The 15,965-nt window shown below is 36.9% G+C and overlaps 1 pseudogene; it reads right to left on the bottom strand.

Moving 5' to 3' along the window:
- Positions 1-335: 335 nt before the first annotated feature.
- Positions 336-1,397, bottom strand: LOC136322261 (acyl-protein thioesterase 1 pseudogene; annotated as a pseudogene).
- Between the last annotated feature and the right edge of the window lie 14,568 nt (positions 1,398-15,965).

Genomic DNA, 15,965 nt, shown 5'->3' with positions numbered 1-15,965 from the left:
TTTATTAAGCATACTAATAATTTTCAAATGATGTAACAGAAAATCTGGGTGCAATATCTTATTATTTTGCTGAAATGTATTTTGGAAAGAAAGCTAGCTGTTTCACCTATTTTAATACTAATATATTCTAGATGATATTATATGTACAGATACATATATACAAACTTCAAAGATCATAAATTTCCCATGAGGAGATATTGTTTATTCTGTCATTGGTGTATTTGAAAAACATTTTTAGCACTGCACACCAAATTTCAAGACTGGGCATGGGAAAAAGTTTATACTCCACTACAGTGATGCTGGTGTGTGTACTTCTGCACAGGCCCTTAGTGATGTCAATCAACGGGAGGTAGGAGTTTATCAAGGAATTGCTTGGTATTCATCATTTCCTGTTAACAGAAACTGTGTATCATGCCTTCATAGGTTTGAAAAGTTACAATGGCTAAATTTACTAGTATTCTAGTTTTCTGACAGAAAGAAAACCAACCATTAGGGGAATTAAGTAGTCGAAATCTCCATGGCACTGAGGAATAGAATATTTCTAACAACGTCATTGACAGGATTCTGGAGAAAGGAAATTTCAGGGAAAACCAGCAGCTTAGTGCAGTGACACCTTGCAGTTTCGGCTGTGTGTTAAGAGCAGTGTAGAAAGACTAAAGGTCTTACCTGAGAAAGTCCTCCCAAAATAATTCTCTTTGAAAGAATGTCATTTGTAGGGTCAGGGGCCGTGGCCATCCTGATTCTGGTTTCCATTGGATTCTGGCAGATGGCAAAAAAAAAAAAAAAACCTATGGAGCAAGAAAATGGTGGACCGTTCCATGTATTAAAGTCTCTTAACAGCGGACAAGCAAAGAAGTAGGGCTCCCAAGGTCCTCAACAATCTGGACTCTGCCAGACTCACAGGCTTCCACCAGCCTCAGCACTGTCCAGCAAAACAGACTGGGGAGAAAAACCCCTTCTCCAGCAAACAATAGCAAAGAATCTCCTCTCTCAAGCAGGAAGGCAATCCATAATTTGCAATCTGCAGCCCTGAGGGCAAGCACGGTCAGCCTTCCATAGACCACACACTTGGTGCTGCCCTGCGCTATTGCAACAATTAAGCAAAATATAAGGAAGCAAACCTATTAGAAACTTGTTTGTCCAACACCATTCTTCACCTCTATCTCAGTCAAAGCTTTTGCATTTTCTGCTGCCTACTTACTTCCAGAGTCATCCTCCTGTGAAGCTGGTGAAAGCCCAATAATAGGAAACTGAGTAGGCATAGCCATGTTCCTAGTTAATTCTCTAAGCATAACTGGTGCATGTGGGGAGATATATTTGATATGAGAACTACTGATACCTGCAAAGGCTTCTGCCCATCCATTCCCTGCATCTCATAGTCCATGCTGGGAAAACATTGTTGTGGTGAGGAGGGAGCAAACCTCCCTTCTCCCTTGAGAGGGGAGAAACCAGAAGAATACAAGGGAAAGGAGCCAGCAGGGATAGTGGAGTCAGCCAGTTATAAATTAACTATATCCTATAGTTTTTTAAATGGTTTCTTGGAGCTGCTTGCAACATAAAGCAAGAAAAGCAGTGTAAAGCCAGGAGCCGCCATCATGGCCATTCACATGCAGGTTCGCATTGGATTCGGACAGTCGGTAAAGAAACAGCGGAGCCAAAAACTGGTGGGCCATAGTCTTTAATTTAGCTTGCACCCGGCGGGCAAGTAAAAATACACACTGGGCTCCAAAACCCAGTCACATTCAGTGCTCACAAAGCCACTGACTTATCCGAGTTTCCTAGAATCAAAGGTTTCTAGCTCACCAGACTTATTCACCTCTGTTCCCTGTCTCCTTCCTTATCCCAAATACAAACTCTACGCAAACTGGCATCTCACTCAGCACTCCGCCATCTTGGCTGCTTTTCCTGGCCTCCTCCACGTGGCCTCCTTCCGCTGCTGGCTCTACTTTCTCTGCTCTCTCATGCTAACCTCAGGAACCAAGAGCCGAGTCCGTTCTGCCTCCATTTTATAGTGTAGAAATCCAAACCCTTAATCCAATATACATAATAGGGAAGTCTCTAATACAAAGTCACTTCTCTGAGGCATGATAGGATTGTACCACCTCACACCAAAAAGGGTGGGACAGGCTTAATCCCAAAACCAAGCCTCAGGCTACAACAATTCTCAACACACATTAATATCACCTGGGCAATGGCCTCACGTGGGCAGCGCCTATTTTTAACAAAGTGAGCATAATACATTTTATCTGCCCAACAAGCAGGATCTATATGTAGCTACAACCAGTAATCTGGAAACCCCTTACCCCTTGCTGACCTCACTGAAACTACCTCCCCTCTCCTTGAGTCCTGGGAAAACTTAAACCAAAAAAAATCACACACCCATTGCTTGGATACTGTAAAGGTATATAACCTGTAAGAAAATCTAATTCAGGGAGCTTGTGCTTTGGTGCTACTAGGTTCACGTGCTCCATCAGCTACTAATAAATTCTTCTTCTATTAACTTATCTGAATGTCCTATCCTCCAGTTGGCTGTTGCTTCCTGCAACAGTGGGGAACTTACTGGTAGTGGGCACCAAGCTGAGATCAACAGCACACATCAGAAGCAGAAAACCTGTTTCCTTGCCATTGCCAGCCTTTACAGACTGCCTGACCCCTTGATTCAGAGTGCCCTTCCACCTTCAAAACCAGCAAGGGCCCAGAGGCCAGTCTAGTCTTCCTCATGCTTCATCGCTCTGACATTGAGTCTCTGGGTTTCCTCTTTTACTTATAAGGACTTTTGTGATTACATTGGGACAGGATAATCTCCTTATGAGTTATCCAGGATTATCTCCTTATCTAAAGGTCATTTTATTAGTAACCTTATTTCCAACTGCAAATTTCATTCCCACTTGCTGTGTAACATAACAGCCACAGGTTCCAAAGTTCGAAATGTACACATCTTTGGAGGGATCATTATTCTGTCTACTGCAGTACTCCGCTAGTCTAAGAACCATATCTAGTTTTAGACCTTTAAAACAAAGTATCATCTGTAAAATTTGAATCTAAAACAACTTTTTTTATTATTATTATTCACTACATTCAAGTGCTGCAAACTTTGCTTTTGTTTGGTTTACTTAGATAATTTTTTTATTTCTCTAGTTGATTTTGCATAAGTTAAAATAATATAGATATAAGTTTCTAAACAAACATTAATTCTACTTTTAGACTTGTATTAATTTTAGAAACAAAGGACAGTGAGGAATACTTATGAATTTTAATTAAGTAGGTTCTAAAATAAAATGAATAGAATTTCAGAACTTAATGACTCAGCTTCTGTGTAAGACATATTAAAAATGACAGCATGATTTGACACTACTATGTTTTCTTTAATTCTTTATGACCTTATTTATTCAACTTTTCAAGGTCAAAAAAAAGTGATGAGTATTTGATTTGAGTGTATGAATTTTTTACTTAAGTGTTTCTTACTCCAACTCTGTCAGGACCTCCTTGACCTTACAGTGTGAAGTGATTTGATTAAAACCTGCAGAGGATAGCCATTATTTCATGTGTAAACAAAAGCCAATTTTTTTTTTCTTTCCAACTGGATTTAAAGTTCACTGACAGGGTAGAGATACAATCTAACTGAGTATTGCGGAACAATTAACACTATATTCATGTTGTGGTAATTTTCACTGATGCTGAGCCAAGATAGATTGCAGCCTGAGCTCTTCAGAGATCTAGGAGTCCCATTCTGTTATTTTCAAGACCTTAGGGTTAATTTTTGCTAACTCATTGGTTTGAGAATGAGTTTTTGTTTTTTTTTTGTATTTTTCTGAAGCTGGAAACGGGGAGAGACAGTCAGACAGACTCCCGCATGCGCCCACCGGGATCCACCCGGCACGCCCATCAGGGGCGAGGCTCTGCCCACCAGGAGGAGGTGATGCTCTGCAGAGCTTCACTCTGCCGAGACCAGAGCCACTCCCACTCTAGCGCCTGGGGCAGAGGCCAAGGAGCCATCCCCAGCACCCGGGCCATCTTTGCTCCAATGGAGCCTTGGCTGCGGGAGGGGAAGAGAGAGACAGCGAGGAAGGAGGGGGGGAGGGGGTGGAGAAGCAAATGGGCGCTTCTCCTATGTGCCCTGGCCGGGAATCGAACCCGGGTCCCCCCTCACGCCAGGCCGATGCTCTACCGCTGAGCCAACCGGACAGGGCCTGGTTTGAGAATGTTTTGATGAGTGCTGACTGCTTAAAGGCGTAGGTCAATGAGTTATACTGGTATTTGGTCAAGGAGTCTTTTATATATATTCTGGGTATAAATTTGGAACAAGAGTAACTATATAAAAATCATTTTAGTTATTAAGCACATAAGGAAACTTTGGAGCACCAGGAGCTCCCCGAGCCTGTAATTGGAGCCTGTAATCTTCTGTTATGATACTAAACTGACATATACATTTTTCGGCGCATCTGTATCATCATATTTAGCCACCTCTTTTAAGTCAAATTGCATGGCTAGCTACTGAACCCAAATCATCTCTTACTATATAGATCCTGTGTACTCAATATATATTTTTTACTTAGATATAATTTTATATCTATGTTTTGGAAGGGATGTATCTATTCATCAGGTTAAACCTCCCATTTTACATTGCAAACCAACTCAGTAAATAAATAAAATAATTTCTTAAATCATGTTAATGGCTTGTTTAGTAACGCTGACCTACTTAGTAGTCAATATTTCATTGTAGTCATGGACTTTTCTCTGGAGAATTAAAAATTTCCTCCCGTTAATTTCTGTGTATCTCAAAAAACACTTGTGTTTCTTAATATAATACTGTTAGGTGACAAATCTTTTACTAACAGGTTCAGGGGGAGTAGTTGAGAGCAAGAAAAAAAAGGTTATAAAATATGTGTATTTCCTCATATTATGATATTATACCCACGTTAGCATAACTTCAACTTCAGTCACTTATTAAGGAAGGAAATTTCAGAAGAAGAAATTCTGTTCACCTTAAGGAGTATCAGTAAGAATTATTCAAATTTAAGATATAGGTCCTTAAACTGTAGTTGACAACTCACAAGCATACATTTTTACCTAATTGTTAAGAAGTTTAAGCTTCTTAAGTTTAGGAAAAATTTTTATTATACATTTCAAAGTGCTTTAGGTTATTATTTTTCCTCTGGAAAAAAATAGTAATATGATTTTTAAAATGTTACAGTGTCCTTTTCAACAAATAAGTCAAAGAAAAAGTTTAGAAAACGAAAGATCTATGAAGAAATAAATGTAAAGCACTATAAAAATAATGATGAATATGATAATGGTAATAATGACTTTGATGATGATGACCATGATCATGATCATGATTATGAAGATGATAATAAAGGATATAATATTTGAAGTAAAGCAGAAATGAACAGAACAGTAAAGAGAGTGATACATCTTATTAATAAGTTAGTATACCAGGTGAACTGGTATAAGTACAGATAATAAAAGAGGAATAATTTTAAACACAGGAATTTATTGGTAACTAGTGTATGGTGCTGGAAGAAATTGTCATGATTATTTTTAGTTAATAGTTAAGGAAAAAATATTAAACAGAAATAACAATAAAGCACTTTGCTTGGTGCTGCTTAGAAGAAGTTTCTTCTTAAAAAGAGAAATCTGAAATTCTAAAATGTGTCAAACCAGAGAGTTTTGCAAAAGAATAGTTACAATATTTAAGCAGTAAGTAAATGTAAGGATAAGGAAGAAAAATAAATCAAGTTGATTAAAAGTTATATCCTTGAAAGTTTAGACCATGGGAGCCATAAAGAGAAATTTTAAAAAAGCAAAAGGCAGTTTTAGTACAAATCAAATAGTCATAAGGCAGTCTTGTTTTGTGAGAATTTGAGGGGAGGTGCAGGGTGTTTCCTTCTGCTTGGAAGGTAGAATTGGGCATTTTAAAAAAGAACCGTCAAACCCAAGCCATTAGAGAAGAGTGATAGGATGTAAGAGGGAGGTCAAGGAACATTTAGGCATGAGAAGAGACAGTGGGAAGCAGAAACTCTGTGGGGAGAGGTTTGTCTGATATGTGTTAAGACCAGGTAGAGATATATTAAGAAGTCCAGGGTAGTAGAAGGGAACTGAAACTTTAGATTTAAAGATTGGGACAAGAATCAGAGGTGAAAAATACAGAATTCTAAGCAATCTGAGGAAAGATGATAATTGAAACTTGATGATAGGGCATAATAGCTTTTAAGTAGAATGACAAAGCATAAGACAAGGAGTTCAGAGTCTTAGGGATGACCTCTATTAAAGAACTGAGAGGAGCAAGGAGGCAAGCGAGTACAGGAAACAGAAAGAGCAATCAGAGTAGTGATAGACAAACTAGAAGAGTGTTCTCAGACACAAAAATCATTAGAGGAGAAAGAATTTGAGGATGACAACCTTAGACGTATAATGTAGTGGGGGAATCAAATATTTTTTTGAATGAATGAATGTGGTTGCACTATGAGTAGATGCTAGCTTTTTGCAAATATTGCCATGCCTACTCTTGACCTTTATTGACTGGTAAAATCATTGTCTGTACATATATTTTTATTTATTTGTATACCTTTGTCCATGTCATTTGTGGTTATCTCAGAAAAGAGGAATCCAGAACATTTGTGTGTTTTTTTTAATTTTGTGCATCTTTGTATATAGTTTCTCCAGTGCCTTGTACATGATTTTATATTCTGCTGTAACCACAGGTTTTCTTTGTACAAAAGATTTCTTAACAAGAGCTCTGATTTCTCAAGTGAACTCAAACATTTCTAATTAAATGTGTGTTTAATATCTTTCAGAGAAAAAGTCATGTGGTTCCATTAAAATTAGTAAGCAGTACATGTGTATAATAATAACAATGGAGTTTTATGACTTTTAATCTTTAGATGGAAAACTCCTTTTCATAATTAACTAAGAAAGTCTTGGAGAATTCTTGTGCTTTAATTTCCATTATACTATTTTTAATGATTTGTTAAACATAAAGAGAGTGATTAAGATCATTCTTATCATAACTATAAAAGAATGGCAAGAACTAAATGTGTCTCTAATTTAAATGACTTATTTTGGAGGATTGTTTTAGTAGTTTAGGTGATTTTTTAATTGTATCTGTGCATATGCCATATTTACCCAATTTAACTATAAGATTACTGTGGTCTGAAACTATTTATATTTCTTTATTTTTTAATTAGCCATGTAGCAGCACATGAAACGCTATAGTAAATTGTGCATATGAAACACAAGTAAATTGAATGTCTGAAATAAATCCAAAAGAATCTTCTAAATGTAGCTATCCTTTTGTTTTTTTAAAAAATTCTCTATCATTTAAGCATAATTGAGAATTCATCCCAACTCATTTTTTTATGACTGTAAAAAAACCTCACAAAAATGGCCAAATTACATACATATCTAAAAGGGAAACTTACCATGTTATCAACAATATAGATATTTTAAATTCAAAACTAAAGAAAGTATATAAATTTGATAGAAAAGTGTATTCCATAGAAAAAAAATGTAGTAAAAGATTAAGACATTGCAAAAAAGGAGTAGACTTTTGAGCTTCTGCTATTTTTTATTTTTTATAACTAACAAATATTTCATCCTGTTTACCTCTAACAGTACCATTTGTGCAGAAAGGTCATTTTCATTAACCTTAAGTTTATAATTTCCAGTGTCCCTGCCTAAAGGTATTACTGTTATTTACAAATTTTCTTAGTCCTATGCAAAACTGAACAAACATCAGCGTAATGCTAATATACATTAAATGCCTCAGGCACATTTCAATTTAGTATTAACATAGTTTGAAAAATTTCCAAAACATTCAGTGAATATTACATTTAAACATTTTCATTGAAATTAATAATGTCTTAAAAAGTATATAATATACCGAGAAGCTGGGGGAATTAATTTCTTAGTTTCTAAAGGGCTACCTGTGCTAATGTGGAAAAACTGTCAGTACAGTTCAGCCACATGTCACCTGTTCACATTAAATACTGCATTCTGTGGGGTGAAAGTGGGAAGGTATGTGCAAATTAATTTTATTTTAATATAGTAATCAGATTTTAATGAGTATTTACTAGATACCAAAAATAATGAACTATCATGTAAACAAACTTCAAAACTTGAACTATATTCATCCATCCTAAACAATATTTTACAGAAAAACCTAAATACAAGCTTTGATAAATCCATTCATATAAGCTAAAAATAACTTTCAAATTAAAGATTATACCAATATAGAAATACTAAAACCATTCCTTAAAAGTGGAACCAATATAGAGAATTGTATCTCTGAATTTTTTCTGAAGATGTACACATAAGAAATGAATTGAGTGTATTGTTGAAGTATTATATAAAAATATAACAAATTATAATTGCTCTCATTTCCTCTCAAAATATTATTATACAGAATATAAACTTTAAAATAAAACAAAAGCCATTGGCCTTATTCCTTTAGTAACCCTTTATATTCTTATTTTATTTAAAAAAATTTTTCTTTTCTTAAGCAAGAAGTGGGTAGGCAGAGAGACAGACTCCCACATACACCCCAACTAGGATCCATCCTTCAAGCCCCCTATGGGGCAATGCTTTGCCCATCTGGAGCCATTGTTTTGTTGCTTGGCAACCAAGCCACTTCAGCACCTGAGGCAAGGCCATGGAGCCATCTTCATCACTTAGGGCCAACTTGCTCTAACAGAGCCATGACTGCAGGAGGAGAATAAAGAGAGGGAAAGAGAAAAGGGGAAGGAGGAGGAAGAGAGAAGCAGATGGTCGCTTCTCCTGTTTGCCCTGACTGGAATCTGGGCCATCCACATGCTGGGACAATGCTCTACTGTTGAACCAACTGGCGAGGGCCTGTTTTCTTAAAAATAAAAAGGTTTCCAGCTGCATACTAGTTTACAATACTATTGGTATTATGTACAGCATTTACAGATTCAGTATGTGATATACATATCATACATGTGCATATATATGTATGTATATATGTAACTAGATATAATTTCCAATTTTTTTTTTCTTTTTTCTGAAGCTGGAAACAGGGAGAGACAGACTCCCGCATGCGCCCGACCGAGATCCACCCGGCACGCCCACCAGGAGCGACGCTCTGCCCACCAGGGGGCGATGCTCTGGCCCTCCTGGCGTCGCTCTGCTGCGACCAGAGCCACTCTAGTGCCTGGGGCAGAGGCCAAGGAGCCATCCCCAGCGCCCGGGCCATCTTTGCTCCAATGGAGCCTTTGCTGCAGGAGGGGAAGAGAGAGACAGAGAGGAAGGAGGGGGGTGGGAGTAGAGAAGCAAATGGGCGCTTCTCCTATGTGCCCTGGCCGGGAATCGAACCCGGGTCCCCCGCATGCCAGGCCGACGCTCTACCGCTGAGCCAACCGGCCAGGGCTAATTTCCAATTTTAAGTAGTAATTTTTCAAACTTTTAAAGATATTACACATAAGCACTAATTTTTCTTTATCTTCCATTCAAGTCAATGCTGTATGTAAGGGTCACAGGGTGGAGTATGAACCACTTAAGGATTTTGAATAGAATTTTGCTGCTGGAATAGTAGCAGTATTTTTAATGTTAATATTATTTTTAAAAATGTTTATTACTTTGTTCTAAATTTCCTTCAAGTATCTGAGAAAGAGAAAGTATATTATTCAAAGGACACAAATAAAAAGCATAAAGATAAACACTTTTTCTTTGAAACAGAAATGGCCTTTCTGTTGTCAATTTTCTACATGTTTACCTTTCCAAAAATGCCATTGAATACAACTAAACTTCCACTTTGAGGGAAGAATCCTGGGCCAGAAGAAGAATTAGCTCAAAAAAAAAATGGCAAGGATAATTATGACATAGCACTTGAGTGAGGAGGATGGTCAAGGTGAAACAACACTGGCTATGAATCCTGAGTAGTGAATGTTATGCCAGCAGGACCAGCAGGAACAGACAGTAGCTCAGGAACTTGGGTGGCCAGTGAGGTTCTAAGAGTGTGAACTCTCAGAAATGTCCTTAGGAGAGGATGGCTATGCAAGAACAACCTTGAGAATGTACTGAATATATGGTACGAGAAAAGCATCCAAGTTCATGTTTCCCACTGTTCAGATTTCATGAGAAAATTGCCACTAGTTTTATGCTGTGTGCACTAGAGACTCTGACATAACATTTCATTTCTCATGTCATTTTTTTGTCCCCCTTTTCCACTACAGACACTAATTTTTACCTTCACATATGGGGGAAATATTATTTTACTGTACTTTTTTCATTTCCCCCAATTCTCAAGTAAAGTTATTCTTTTTTTTTTTTTGCTTCCCATAGCACTTCAGACATGCATATGTGCACATGCACGTGCACGCGTGCGCGCGCGCGCACACACACACACACACACACACACACCACTTTCTCTTTCTTTGTCTCTCACCATAGGTTAACCATCTCAATGGTCAATACTGCCGTGACCAGCACAGAAAAGTGAAGACCTGAGTGGGGGCGACGGAGAATGAAGAAAAACACAGAGACATACATAGAGTTTGGGCCAGGTGGGACATTCTGCTCTGATGGAGACACAATGACTACAAACCTGTTTTCAGGCTGGCAGTCTCTTGGGACTTCGATCCTGGGTCCTTTGTTATCCCAGTCTGACACTCTATTCATTGTGTCACTGCTGTTGAACAGCCTTCAAGTTTTAGTGACCTTTCCCTGCCAGGTTACCGAAGCGTGAGCAAGGCCCCTCCTCTGCTCTCAGCAGCACGTAGGCCGGACGCATTCAGATGCAGTGGTTCTCTACACAATACCTATTTAATTTTGTGTTCTTAAGACCTGGAACACTGACTTACACATAATAAGTGCTCAAATATATGGAATTAATAAGTTAATTATTTAACCTTTGTAAACAAATAGTGTAAGATTAAATGATAGCAAGATCAGAACAATATCAAGAGATTTTAATCAAAATGGCCCCAATATTTAAAAGAAATTCTAAGTACAGTAAATTCCAATAGAATTTGAAAAGGTCTTGGATTTAGTGTTCTTCAAGGATTAGTACTACAAACAGAAAAAGATGACATATTCATATGATGTTAAGTGGTATTTGCCAGTATTTTATTAATCCTTAGTAGGGAGGATTGGCAAATGAATAGGAATTAATTTACACTAAGTATATCATAATCATAAAAGCATGTAATTTATAGTTTTGTAAATCATAATACTCTTCCATATTAGTTCGGTTGTTCTCAAATAAGTTGTTTCCACAGTTTCAAATTCAAAAATAAAATTTTTTCAACTATTTAGCTTAGTTATAAACCTTATTTCTCAATAAGTTTTAGAGTAACTAAATCTGTTAGCATGATTCATACATCCACAGATAAATAAATAAAGTTTCCAAAGAATAACATTTTATGGTATATTGTATTTTTAATTTGAAATTAAGAAATAATTTATTTTTGAAATACTAGGTGGTTATTAATAAACTAATAGTGTGTATAGCATGTTAAGTGTCTTTTATCTAAGGTTGCAAATTGATACTATATCAAGTAAAATTATCCTTCTTTTTTTTTTTTTCTTTGTATTTTTCTGAAGCTGGAAACGGGGAGAGACAGTCAGACAGACTCCTGCATGCGCCCCACCGGGATCCACCCGGCACGCCCACCAGGGGCAACGCTCTGCCCACCAGGGGGCGATGCTCTGCCCCTCCGGGGCATCTCTCTGCCGCGACCAGAGCCACTCTAGCGCCTGGGGCAGAGGCCAAGGAGCCATCCCAGCACCCGGGCCATCTTTGCTCCAATGGACCCTTGGCTGCGGGACGGGAAGAGAGAGACAGAGAGGAAGGAGGGGGTGGGGGTGGAAAAGCAAATGGACGCTTCTCCTATGTGCCCTGGCCGGGAATCGAACCCGAGTCCCCTGCACGCCAGGCCGACGCTCTACCGCTGAGCCAACCGGCCAGGGCCTATCCTTCTTTATGTAAGTAGACAACAGGAGCTGGAGCACTCTTTGTTGTTCTTTTCCTTTTCTTGTTTCTGCTTTGAGCTCTCTAAGGCATTGGTCTATATTTCCATAAAACTTTTTCCTATGTAATTAAAAAACTTTTAGTGATGAAGAAAAAAACATTTGTAACATTTTTTTTTTTTCCAGAAGCTAGCTAGCATCAAATTGTTAACTTCTTTCTAGGGACGTTTAAAGTATCATAATAATTCATCACTACTCATCTATATTGGAGTTGAACTTGTAACCTTTTAGACCAAGAGTTGTATACTGAACATCTATATTCATGATTCCTGTATTTTAGCAGAGTATTTACCTCTTGATCTGTGAGCAAACATGGGGAATTCATGTAAACATAGTTGTAGTGTGATTAGGCTCTTTAGGACAAAAATTATATGTAATTCAATTACTTTAGATTGGTAATGCCCACAAGAAAATGTGACACAGATTATGCAAGAGTAGTCAATGACTCTTTTACTAAGTTATGGTGTATAGCTTATTCAACTATTTTTGTATAAAATTTCAATTTTATCTTTGGTTTCTGGTAACTTTAAGCAATTAAGTAAATATTCATGGTTCACATGGCAAAGGATTAACTATGGTTCACTTAGCAGTAAATTTGGGTTAATTTGGGCTTAAAGTTTAAAAATATAAATCAGATTATATAGCCTTAGATTAGTTATGGTTTTGTAAATGAAACCTAGGTACCACATGGATAAATAGCTGTGCTGGTAGGTAGATCGTGCACTATGATAATGCCAGTTCTCATTGCCAGCTGGTGGTGGTCATAAGCCAGACATAACAGGCACAGACATGAGTTTTGCTGGAATGAGCAGACAAACTTGGTCACTGAATGTCTCATCTCCACCTTTGGGTATACAAGCAAAAGGAAATGCTTTTTTCCCCCTCACAAATTCCTACAAGATTCTGTCATTATATTTCCAACACATAGTAGAATGAGCTGACATGACAGAATATAGTCCAAATACTTGGTTGTCTTTCTCTCATTTTCAGATGTAAAACATGCAAGAGATTCATGGCGGTTCTTTAGAAGAGAGAATTCTGAAAATGAACACACTATCTAGTAATCAGTTAGTAGTTGTCTAACCGGTTTTTCTCTTTTCATTGGAGATAATATTTATTTTTCTTTTGGGAAAATTTTATTTCTATATTACAAAAACATAGTGATAGACACTAATTATAGCATTTAATAGCCTTGATAAAAATATAATCCAGGTAAAGCATTCACAATCTATTTTTAGAATTTTAATGAAATTAGAAACAGAATAATACCTAAATTTGCTATCAGAAAGTTAAGTTTCTCTTATCTTCAAGTTAAAAGTCTACAGAATAAAGCTAATGGGTAGAAATAAGAGATGTTATTTGAGAAATAACATTTGAATCTCTAGTTTTAGTGTTTTTGATGCTTACTACGTTGTTTAAAAAATTAATTAATAATTTTTCACTATTGTCTCAGGTAACTTTGATTGGGATCAGTAACATGCTATTTATACAATCATGTTAAAGTACAGATGATTTAGTGATTTGTTGGCCTAAAGAAACATTTGTGTCTCAGGAACTTTCATTTTCTTTTTTCTGAAGTCAAATAGAGCAGTAGGTGGGTTCAACCTTCCAAAGTCTATTATTTTCTTTGAAATATTAATGTGCTTTGTCCCAAACATATAAACAGACAACCAATAAAGCTAATTTCAATTTCATTAACAAATATAAAAATACAACTTAGCAATCAAACCACAAAGAAAATAATATAGTGTAATGTTTAGTGTTTAAGAAAGTGTAGGAAATTAATACTTTCATATTCTTCTTGGAGAATTTTATATTTTACCAACAATTGTAAACATATGTTGGTAGTCTACATCAAAACACATAAAAGTATAAGTATCTTGTGACCCAATAATTCTACTTCATGTGCATTTATCTTGAACAAATGATGAATGCATAAAAAGATTTTTTTTGAAAACTTTAATCAATTATTTTTTTATAATAGCAATAATATGCAATATGAAAGTCAATAATAAGATATTATAATGCAAATTGTGTACATCATAAATAGAATAAAATAGTTTTGTAAATAATGTAGAGCCCTGGCCAGTTGGCTTAGTGGTAGAGCGTCGGCCTGGCATACAGGAGTCCCGGGTTCAATTCCTGGCCAGGGCACACAGGAGAAGCACCCATCTGCTTCCTTCCTCTCTGTCTCTCTCTTCCCCTCCCACAGCCAGGGCTCCTTTGGAGCAAAGTTTGCCCGGGCTCTGTGGCCTCTGCCTCAGGCACTGGAATGGTTCTGATTGCAGTAGAGAGACACCCCAGATGGACAAAGCGTTGCCCCCTGGTGGGCACGCTGGGTGGATCCTGGTCGGGTGCATGTGGGAGAATGTCTGACTACCTCCTCATTTCCAACTTCAGAAAAAAAAAATAATAATGTAGAAATATATTAAATGTCATAGCAAGATACTCATACTATTTTATATGAAAAAAGTAGGTTAGGAAACAGTAATTTCCAGTGTTACTTTATTATTGTTTAACTAGAAATTGTAAACTTAAAAATACAAAAAAATGCATATGTTTTAGAATGTTAATAGAAATTATCTGTGGATAAAGGGTTATTGGGTAACTATCATTGTTAATCCTTATTTTCTAAAAATTTTATGACAAACATTGTGAGTAAAAAATAAAAAAAATTATATTTTGAACTAAAAAAATGTCATTCCACAGGTAATTGCTGTATTATTAATTGTGTAGAACCTTGTGTTGGTCATATAAGTTTGTAAATATGATATATATGTTTGCTCGCTTATAGTTTGCATTGTGTGTGTGAGACAGGTTGCAAGCTAGCAAAGTTATTGTAGCCTAAGGCTTAGTTTTAAGACTAAGCTTTTCCCCACATCCTTTACTGATTGCATGATGTGGGGTGGTTCATTCTCATGAAGAATACCATCTATGCCTCAGATAAGTGACTTTGTATCAGAGACTCCTTGTTTATATATTGGATTAAATGTTTTGGTTTCTACACTATAAAGTGAGGCAGACCGGGAGCTTGCTCTCTCTCGGTTTCTGATTAGTATTAGAGAGGAGAGCAGAGTAAGGCCACGTGGAGGAGGTCAGGAGAAGCAGTCAAGATGGTAGAGTGTTGAAGGAGAAACCAGTTTGTGCAGAGTTTGTACAGAGAGAAGGAGATGGGGAACAGAGATGAATAAGTCTGGTGAGCTAGAAACCTTTAATTCTAGGAAACTCTGATAAGTCAGTAGCTTTGTGAATGCTGAATGAGTGGGTTTTAGAGCCCCGTGTGTGTTTTTACTTGCCCACTGGGTATGAGCTAGAATGAAAGATAATGGCCCACCAGTTCTTGGCTTCGTTATTTCATTACCATCTGTCTGAATCAAATGTGAACCTGCGTGGGCCAGGTGGCTGTGATGGTGGCTGTGGCTCCTGGTTTTACACCTTGGAAAGCTGATATCACATTGTGAATAATGTGCTTAGAGATTTCTTTATTTTCTTTTTTGTTAAACTGTGGGACATGACTTTTCTTTTTTAAATCTTGTACTAAACATCATTACTGTGTACACACCATTATAGAGAAGATGTTGGGGTAAAAAGCACTCTACTTACGTGTGAAACAGTTACCTTGAGAGGTACCACTAATATTTGAGGACACCATTCCACAAGATGCATGCTGGAACAAACTGAGAACAACCCAACAAAATGCAGGATGTAATGCACCTTCAGTTTTGACAAATTTTACCTCTAAATTTAGAGAGTATTCATTGCTTGGGTCATTGAAATCTGACTTATGGTAAGATTTATCTTAGGAATGAAGAGCTGGACTTAGACTTTGAGCTTAATTCAAATGCTTTAGTGCATTTATTAGAGATCTTTGCTATACAATATTGATGACAAGCCTAAACAAAATAAAATGGTAACTTGTTCTTTACTTTTCATTTAAATCTGCACATATATAATTTATCTTTTTTGGAAACCCTAACTCT

This window comes from Saccopteryx bilineata, chromosome 2 (assembly GCF_036850765.1).
Source record: "Saccopteryx bilineata isolate mSacBil1 chromosome 2, mSacBil1_pri_phased_curated, whole genome shotgun sequence".
Lineage (NCBI taxonomy): Eukaryota > Metazoa > Chordata > Mammalia > Chiroptera > Emballonuridae > Saccopteryx > Saccopteryx bilineata.
This window is presented reverse-complemented; position numbering and strand designations above follow the sequence as displayed.